General features: G+C 39.4%; 1 non-coding gene across 1 annotated transcript; it reads right to left on the reverse strand.

The window, feature by feature from the left end:
- Nucleotides 1-8,776: 8,776 nt before the first annotated feature.
- Nucleotides 8,777-8,895, reverse strand: LOC116084036. Its single transcript, XR_004116003.1, has one exon. It is a non-coding gene; the product is annotated as a 5S ribosomal RNA (ribosomal RNA).
- Nucleotides 8,896-10,357: the final 1,462 nt, after the last annotated feature.

Below are 10,357 nucleotides of genomic sequence, written 5' to 3' on the forward strand. Positions count from 1 at the left end.
TGGGGTACAGAGCTAAACAAAGAATTCTCAATTGATGAACACTGAATGGCTGAGAAGCACCTAAAGAAGTGTTCAACATCCTTAGTCATCAGGGAAATACAAATCAAAGCAACCCTGAGATTCCACTTCACACCAGTCAGAGTGGCTAGGATAAAAAACTCAGGTGACAGCAGATGCTGGAGAGGTTGTGGAGAAAGAGGAACATTACTTCATTGCTGGTGGGATTGCAAACTGGTAGAACCACTCTGGAAATCAGTTTGGCGGTTCCTCCGGAAATTGCACATAGTTCTACCGGAGGACCCAGCTATATCACTCCTGGGTATATACCCAAATGATACTGCAACATGTAATAAGGACACATGCTCCACCATGTTCATAGCAGCCTTATTTATAACAACCAGAACCTGGAAACAACCCAGATGTACCTCAACAGAGGAGTGGATACAGGAATTGTGGTACATCTACACAATGGAGTACTATTCAGCTATTAAAAACAATAAATTTATGAAATTCTTAGGGAAATGGATGGATCTGGAGAATATCATCCTGAGTGAGGTAACCCAATCACAAAAGAACAAACACGGTGTGCACTCTCTGATAAGTGGTTATTAGCCCAGAAGTTTGGAATACAGGAAGAACAACCCACAAACCACAAGTAACTCAAGAATAAAGAAGACCAAAAGGTGGACATTTCATTCCTTCTTAAAAGGGGGAACCAAATACTCACGGAAGGAGTTGAAGAGATTAACTATGGAGCAGAGACTAAAGGAAGGGAATATAGCTATCTCCTGAGAGGCTCTGACAGTACCTGACTAATATAGATGTAGAGGCTCACAGACATCCATTGAACTGAGTACAGGATCCCCAGTGAAGGAGTTAGAGAAAGGACCTATGGAGCTGAGGGGTTTGCAGCCCCTTAGGACGAACAACAATATGAACTAACTAGTACCCTCAGAGCTCCCAGTGTCTCAACCACCAACTAAGGACTACACATGGAGGGTTCTGATTGTTCTGGCAGCATGTGTATAATAGAGGATTGCAAATTCGATCATCAATAGGAGGAGAGGACCTCGGCCCTGTGAAGCTTCTGTGCCCCAGTGTAGGGGAATGCCAGGGCCAATAAGTGGGAGAGGGTGGGGTGGCAGGCATGGGGAGGGGGGAGGCAACAGGGGCTTGTTTTTGTTGTTTTTGTTTGTTTCTTTGTTTTTTGGAGGGGAAACTAGGAAAGGAGAAATTTACATGTAAATAAAGAAAATATCTAATAAAAAAAATGGTGTGAAACACCATGCCTGGACCTAAGCTTTTCTTTTCTTGAAGAATCCATAGTTTTAAAAGTGTAAACCAAGATATACTTTAGACTTGAGGTCACATGTATGATGTGTGTGTGTGTGTGTGTGTGTGTGTGTGTGTGTGTTTGTGTTTGTGTGTGTGTGTTTATAGCAGTATCCCTGATTCATTGTTTTTTAAGGTATCTCTAAGTTAATTTGTTACACATAAAGTAGGTTAATTATTCAATATTCATAGCAGGGACTTTTGAAAGTATTTTACTCAATGAAAATTTTAGTTAGTGTCTGGCAGATGGTCATCTAATTTTTGTATTACTTTGGCAGTGGAATGTTTACTATCCCTGGAGGTAATTTTCTCCATGAAGTAAATAGGTAGGCTGACCTACATTCATGTCTCAGAAAAGATCTTTCTCATAAAGAGGCACCTATGATAGTCAGCAGTAAGATTCAACTCTTTGTTTGAAAATGATTTTCTGGGTGATTTTTTTCTTATTAATTTTTCCATATTCATATTCATGGATATTTCCTCACATTTTGAGAAATGTCACAAACTTAACAAGTCTACCTGTTATGATCCCTGACCTCTGGCTGAGGAAAATGCTTTGTTCATATTTAAGCAATCAGTTATTCTGCAATCAGTCATTCCTGTCAAGGAATAGATAGGTAGATGTAAAAATAAAACATCCTGTGAAACCTTTTCTATTATCTTTAACAGCAAATACCCCAAGGATAACAACTTCATGAACTTTGATTGACTTATTTCAGTATTTTGTTATAGCAATAATGAGTGTCTGGTCAATCCCTGTTGAAATCCCTCTAGCTCTTTTGAGTCATTTCCCCCTTGATTACCTCAGGTTGGCTCCATTTGTCTTGCTTCATTTCCAGGTTTGCCTTTATATTGAATGGGCAAAGGCAGAAAGAAGATTAAACATAAAGTCTTCAAATGGATTAGAAAAGTGTTAAAATATGTTCAACATCCTTGGCCATCCAGAGAATGCAAAATAAATCTACTTTGAGATTTCATCTTACCCCTGAGAGAATGGCCAAGAATGATAAAACAAATGACAGCAGATTCTGGCTAGGATGCAGGGAAAGGGCGGCAGGTATAGCAGTGGAGAGAGTTCCTTAGTTGTGGTTTCTGGATTCAGCCATATACAAACACAGCTAGACCTTGCCGGACTCCAGTACCCAAATCACAGATAAAGCTATGTTCCAGGGAAAGTTTTGTTCATAAAGCAATTAATACTTTTGGGTTGTTTTCTTCCTATGGTGCTCATTTTCTAAGCCCAGTTTAACAGTAAACATTGCTAAGCTGAACATCTGTGGATGGTTGTACCAGAACTACTGATGCTCTGTGTACTTCAGGCTGCCATGAGATCAGTTCATTCCCTCTGAACACTGCTCCTCTCACCTACCAGGCTTAAAGTTCTGCTTTCATTTTCTGAATTGACTGTTGTTCAAGACTGAATTGTACACCAGCCATGGCTTTCAGCTTGTGAAAACTCAATATATCTACTTCTCTGCTGAGCCAGAAGGGGACAACAGGGATTAATATTTTATCATTTTGAAATGCCTCTAAGATACAGTCTGACTCATCATTGTAACAGCAGTGGGAGACAGGAAGGAAGCAGGTAAATGTGTACTTCACATAGTTTTTACTTAATGGTAGATTTAGTGTTGTTTGGTCCAAGATGAAAAATGATGAAATTATTCATGGGGAAATCTAATTTAAGTTCATCATTCTTATTGGCATTTATGACTTGCTGCTGGCAAGAACTTGGTTATAGTACTGTGAGGGATGTTCTACTCTTTATTTGAAGGTGACACCACTGTCCCCACATAATTTGCATGTATGTTTTGCAACATTTTTCTAATAGAAAGGGCAAATTTTCATTTGGGCATTTGTACTTTCCCTTGACAGTATGATGATGGGATCACATTTCTGCTATCTGGCTCAGGATAAGTATTACAGTCATCACCACAAGCAGAGAAAAACAAATTGCTTGCCTAGGGATTTGAACTTTTGCCACTGGCCTCATTAGTATGGTGTGCTAACCAACTAGGGTAGCCAAAGGCATACAATTATGAAACAGCATGAATCAAACTCAATGCAAGGCCCCGAAATTTAACCTTTGAATATGTCCATTAGCCTTGACATATCTCCATGGAAAAGTGTGACCTTTCTGTAAAGACATTTACTTACTGCAAAATGGCATGCTGTTATCCTCCATAGAAATTTAATTTTTAGATACAATGAAAATACAAAGATTAGTGATTATTCAAGAACTAAAATTAGTGTTACTATAATCTTAGGTATTGATCTTTTGAAACGTATTTGCAAATGTGTCACCCATATGTCACAATTTATTTCAATATTTCATTCCAATGTTAATTAATTAACAGAATTGAGCCACATCTGAATTTATACTTATTAATACAGGTGAATAATTAACATTTTATAACTAGACCCCAAATACCAACCTACTCCTTGCAGTGAGAGCTTCATAGGAATGCCAGATTTCTGAAGGAAAGTATCAGCTTAAAAAAAAGAAAAGAAAATAAAATTATCTTTGTTCAATACTTTCTTGAAAATTATTTTGAAAAGGAAATAATTATACTTATGAATGATTATATGACAGTAGACTAAATGGATATAAAATCATTAGAGGAAGTAAAGATGATTAGACACACTCTGATGTATAAGCTGGGAATAACGTGATTATTTTGCCTGGCATGATGTAGGTCCTGTTTCTTTCTTTCAGTCTCTTGTTTGCTCAGTTATCAAGCCTTGGTGATTTTATATTCCTAATGTTTGTTTCATTCAAGTCTCCTGTAAGGGTATCCCCATTTCTCACATGGACCATGACAACAGCTCCCATCTATTTTCTGCCTTGACTCCTCTGTTCCTTTAACTCATTTCCCACATTTCATGAACTGCAAATGAAATGGTGTTGCCACACTGCTGTAGCTCTTCCCCAGAACTTCCAAAGCTTTTGTCATGCTGTTCTCAGTGCTTTTCCTTCAAAGGCAGCTGCTCATATGTATGTGTGGACACTGAACAGTGTCTGGGTATGCCCATGTATAAGGTGATCACCTCAGATGAAGGACCTCAAATTTAGATTTCTTGCCATAATTCTAAACTATATGATGGAAAATCCCCTATCATTATGTTAAATAGGTTTATATTGAAGCAGGAAGTATAAATATTTAACATTTCCAATCATTATAAACTTTTTTGATATGTGTTCATTTCATGAGTATGGAAGGAACCTGGGATGTGGGTGGGTACTGCTAACTTTGTCTAGCTGAAAGGAATTGCTCACAAACTACAGCTTATACTGCAGTCCTCCAAACGTACCTGCAGTCCTTATTACCTGAATTTTCCCCAAGGAATACATAGACAAATAATTCTTCTTTACCCTATCCTTCACCACAGATACGGTACCAACAACAGACCAAAGTGAAATTCCATTGAAATTCAACTTGGAGAATCAATAAATTTATTTGATATCTTTACAGACCATGGGGGAAGGAAACTTACATGATCATGAATAACTCCAAAGCAAGTATACTACTGGAATCTTTCACCCATTATGGATGATGACTTTCTTATCACTGTGTAAATAGAATCTCTTAGTTAACATTCCAGAGTCTATATAATCATGGCACCTCCTGAGGCCATGAGAGCACATGCAACTGAGACAGAATCACATATTGCTGATAGAGAGTCATGGGAGGGAGTGGCTGGATTCTCAGGGAAGAGTCCGATAATCCTCCATGCCTCTTCTCAAAGGGAACATCACTCATCATCAGCATGATTTGAAGGTATCTTGCAAGCATTCACAGCTGTTTTGGTAAAACATGGTGGCTTTTCACTTATTCTAGCTGATATCTTGCAACCAGGTTTGGGGGGACCAACATTTAGCATTTGATGCATAGCAGCATCAGACCAACCCCCAACACAAAATTTAGAATCAGCACCTAGAACTAAAATCATCTCAATCCAAGATACCTAGATGTTAGGGTAAAAACACAATCACTAACAACCATGAGTATGCCTCTACCAATGCCCACTAACTGTTCCACAGTAGTTATTCCAACATAGCTGAAGCACAGGAAAAAGACTTTAAAACAGCCACCATAAATATGATCAAGGTCCTTAAAAAGGAAATGAAGAGGAAAATTTATAGTTATAAGTTGTTTTATAGGCACGGCTGCTGCTGAGAGATGGGGCCACCCACCCATCTTAAAAATATTAACCCAGATTGCTCCTGTCAAAAAGAAATGCAGGGACAAAGGGTGGAGCAGAGAGTGAAGGAAAGGCCAGCCAGAGACTGCCCCACCTAGGAATCCATTCCACCTGCAGACACCAAACCCAGACGTTATTGCTGATGCCAAGAAGCACTTGCTGACAGGAGCCTGGTATAGTTGTCTCCTGAGAGGCTCTGCCAGAGCCTGACCAATACAGATGCTGTTGTATGCAGCTAACCACTGGACTAAGAACTGGGTCCCCAATGGAGGAATTAGGGGAAGGATTGAAGGAGATGAAGGGGTTAGCAACCCCACAAGAGGAACCACAATATCAACCAACCAGGCCTAGTCCAAAAGCCTCCATGGACTAAACCACCAACCACAGAGTACACATGGAGGAACCCATGGCTCCAGCTGCATATATAACAGAGGATTATCTGGCATCAGTGGGAGGGTAGGCCCTTGGTCCTGTGGAGAATTGATGACCCATCATAAGGGAATGCTAGGGTGCTGAGGTGGGAGGTGGTGGGTGGGTGGGTGAGCACTCTCATAGAAGCAGGGGGTGTTGGGGAGGAGATAAGGGGTTTAACTTGGAAGGGGAATAACATTTGAAATGTAAATAAATAAAAAATAAGTTATAAAATAAAAAGCTTATTAAAAAAAATCAGAGAGAGGGTTGATGAGATGGCTCCATCTTGCCATCTAGCTTTACAACCTGAATTCCTTTCCTGGAACTAACTGACTCCTACAGCTTAACCCCCTGATCTTCACACTTGTCTGTGGCATGCACATGTGTGTGTTCATGTGTGTGTGTGTGTGTGTGTGTGTGTATGTGTGTGTGTGAAGGCATGTGTAAAATTGCAATCACACACATGCATACAAACACACATATGCTCACACAAAATAAATAAATAAATAATTTTTAAAAAATTCAGAGAGATTGGAAAAAACTAACACAATGATTTGCCTTTTACTACTTGATTTTACATTATTCTCACTTCCCATCAATTTTAGAAACTGCTACTATTAAGGATGAATCCTCCAGTCTTTAAAAATATTCATGAACATGAATGGTTATTAAAAGACAATTGAGACTACTGTTTTATACTTCAAAATCTGTACATGTCTATACACATAAAATTCAGCAATGTATTTGAGACCTATGCTAGTATGTGCTTCTTTTTACTAACTTCTAGGTAGTTTAGCTTGTATGGACCAGGGATCCTCCCAAGTAGTTAGAATACAGATTCAATGTGGTCGTATGTACTTTATTCACTGTTGTACCTCAGCACAGGAAGATCCCATTATAAATTTTCAATCAATGTTGGCTGAATGGACTGGGCAAACATTGATTGGAGGATAATCCCTACCATCCCCAGGGGAAGCTGTTTCAGCATCCAGTATAAGTCTACTGATCCCAAAGACCGATACTATGTGTTATGTTTTGAAGACCATGAGAGTTCTGATGGACATAGATTTCAAAGATTTGAGTTCGACCTGAGATCCCAGAGCTTTTGATTAAGATTAATGCTAGGTTTGATTTGCACAACTCTTCTTACTGTCATAAAAGGACATTAATAGTGTTAGAAAACAGCAAGTCCCCATACATTGCTATTAAAACTTCAAGGCAAAGCTCTTTTAGGCTGTTTTAATGATCAGTGAATGACTTAATGAATGTTGAACTGCAAGCTATTAACCCTTACTCTGACCTCTATTTGCTGTAAATTAAGACTGGGATGTAGGCTGCTAAGAAGAGATTCGAATAAATATGGAGAATAATTAAGTTTCAGTGTGTTTCCAGATTTTTTCCATTGTGGTGGTCTGTGTAATTGCTCAGGGGGGTTGATTACTGTACATTCAGAAAGTAAAGGTTTGTTCTTTCAGGTCCTAAATTTGCATGTGAATGTATTCTTTTTTCCTCCCCATGAAGACAGTGGTGAGAAGACATAGCAGCTTCACTAGATGTAAAATTGATGATATTGATGATGGCAGATAGCAACCATATGCTTTCTGCTGTATGAACAATTGTCTGGAGAGATGACTTAGTAATTTTGATTTCTCTCACATAGACTTCTATAACTGACCAAGGAGAAACACACAATGTTTCATCTTCTCAGGAGAATGAGGAAAGGCATACATTTCTCTCAATATGTGAAACATTTGGATAGGAGGTACATAGCTGAACTCTTAATTTTATATACTTGTTTTTTGAATAGCTATGAAGAATTACGAAATTTCTGGGTCAACAGATTTACCGATTGAGGTTTTAAACTTGTTTGTAATTTGTATATTTTTGGACCAGTAAAAAATATCCTTCAATAACAGTGATGATTTCCAGTATAGAATGTTAACATTTGTGAGGCTGTTAAATCCTGTTTCTAGTTTAATATTTTAATTAATTCTTTGAGAATTTTGTTCATGCATACGGTGCACTTTGATCATACTCATTCCCTATTCTTTCCCCAACTCCTTCTGACTCCCCTCCCATATGTATCCATCTCCAAATTTAGGGTCCTTTTAATGATTATTTTTTACTTTTTGAGACAGCTGTGGTTCACTTGGAACTCTCTGAGTAGACCAGGCTGGCTTCAAATTCATGGCTATTACCATGCTTCTGTCCCCCAAGTGCTGGGATTAAAGGTGTGGACTTCAATACTCAGCCTCATTGTCTTAATAACCCATTGAGTTTGTGCTGTTCACATATGCATGAGTACTGTGCCCTCCACTCATGTATATGAGTGCATGGTTGACCTACCAGAGACCATACCTATAAGGAAAATGTACTCTCCCTGCTGGACTGGAGATCAACTGTCAATGAACCCACAGCTAGCAGTGAGGAGGCTTCTGACAGCTCTCCTCTCTCCTAATTGGATTGATGACTTGCTTGATCTTGTGTAGTTAGCCACAGCTGCTGTGTGATCATTAACTGTACCGTTCTCACCATGCTCAGGAGACGTTGCCTTGCACCAGTTTACCATGATCTCTTACCTTTTATTTTAACCTCCTCTTCTGCAGGGTGGTCTGAGCTTTGGGAGTTGAGTGATTCAGGTATATATGTCAATCAGATCACTTCACAGGTACTTCAGCCCATTGTGAATCTCTGTCTCAACTACTCTTTTGCCATAAAGAAACATCTCTGATGAGAATCTAGAGCCACAAGTTTACAATTTCACTTTTCTTCATAGTTCAGTGAAATTCCATTGTGTTTATGGAATTTGTATTCAATTTTTTTTTTTTTAAGCCTACAGCACCCGGTATTCCTAGGCGGTCTCCCATCCAAGTACTAACCAGGCCCGACCCTGCTTAGCTTCCGAGATCAGACGAGATCGGGCGCGTTCAGGGTGGTATGGCTGTAGACTGTATTCAATTTTTATTATCTACTAATTGGGTGATCCACATCTAGGCAGATTCCATGTCCTAGATAATGTGAATAGAGATGGTATTAGCAAGGAGTGGCATGTATATTTGTTGTAAGGTAGAGTACTTTGTATATATTCCAAGGAGTGGTATATCTTACCCTTTCATAGATCTGTTTCAAGCTTTCTGAGGAGGCTTTATACGGATTTCATAGTAGCTGCACCATTTTGTATACCACCTTTCCAAAATCTTCTGCTGAAAGTATTGCCTTTCTTGAAGTTTCTAAGATGGGACCAGCCAGCCGGGAGGCATAGGCCCCATGAGTTGCAGGGGAGTCAGAGGGTGGTAGGGACAGGATCCACTCAGGAGTGACAGAGGTGGATCAGTGACCCTCTCTGCCCCTTCCCTGCAAGTGGAGGGTCTGCCTCCAGGGAGCGCTTTAACCCAGAGACTCAGGTGAAGTCCGACATTTTCTCTCCGGTGAGTTTCTAAGACAGGAGCAGCCAGCTGGGAGGCATAGGACCCATGATTCACAGGGGAGCTGAAGGGCGGCAGGGACAGGACAAGCTCTAGTTAGAGACACTAAGAACATCTAACACCAAAAAATCAAGAGATGGTGAAAGGCAAACACAACAGGAACCAAGACTACTTGGCTCATCAGAACCTAGTACTCCCACTGCAGCAAGTCCTGGATATCCCAAAACACCGGAAAAGCAAGAATTGGATCTAAAATCATTTCTCACAATGCTGATAGAGGAACTTAAGAAGGACATGTATTTCCCTTAAAGAAATACAGGAGAACACAGGTAAAGAGGTACAAGCCTTTAAAGAGGAAACAAAAAAAATCCCATAAAGAATTACAGGAGATCGCAAGTAAACAAGTAGAAGCACTTAAAGAGCAAACTCAAAAATCCCTTAAGGAATTGCAGGAAACACAAACAAACAGGTGAAGGAATTGAGTAAAACCATCCAGGACCTAAAAATGGAAGTAGAAACAATAAAGAAATCACAAAAAGAGAGAATTCTGGAGTTAGAAATCTTAGGAAAGAAGTCAGGAAACATAGATGCAAGCATCACCAACAGAATACAAGAGATAGAAGAGAGAATCTCAGGGGCAGAAGATACCATAGAAAACGTTGACACAACAGTCAAAGAAAATGCAAAAAGCAAAAAGACCCTAACTCAAAACATCCAGGAAATCCAGGACACAATGAGAAGACCAAACCTAAGGATAATAGGTATAGAAGAGAGTGAAGACCTCCAGCTTAAAGGGCCAGTAAATATCTTCAACAAAATTATAGAAGAAAACTTCCCTAACCTAAAGAAAGAGATGCCCGTGATCATAAAAGAAGCCTATAGAACCCCAAATAGACTGGACCAGAAAAGAAATTCCTGCAGCCACATAATAGTCAAAACACCAAATGCACAAAACAAAGAAAGAATACTAAAAGCAGTAAGGGAAA

Source organism: Mastomys coucha, unplaced genomic scaffold (genome assembly GCF_008632895.1).
Source record: "Mastomys coucha isolate ucsf_1 unplaced genomic scaffold, UCSF_Mcou_1 pScaffold8, whole genome shotgun sequence".
NCBI lineage: Eukaryota > Metazoa > Chordata > Mammalia > Rodentia > Muridae > Mastomys > Mastomys coucha.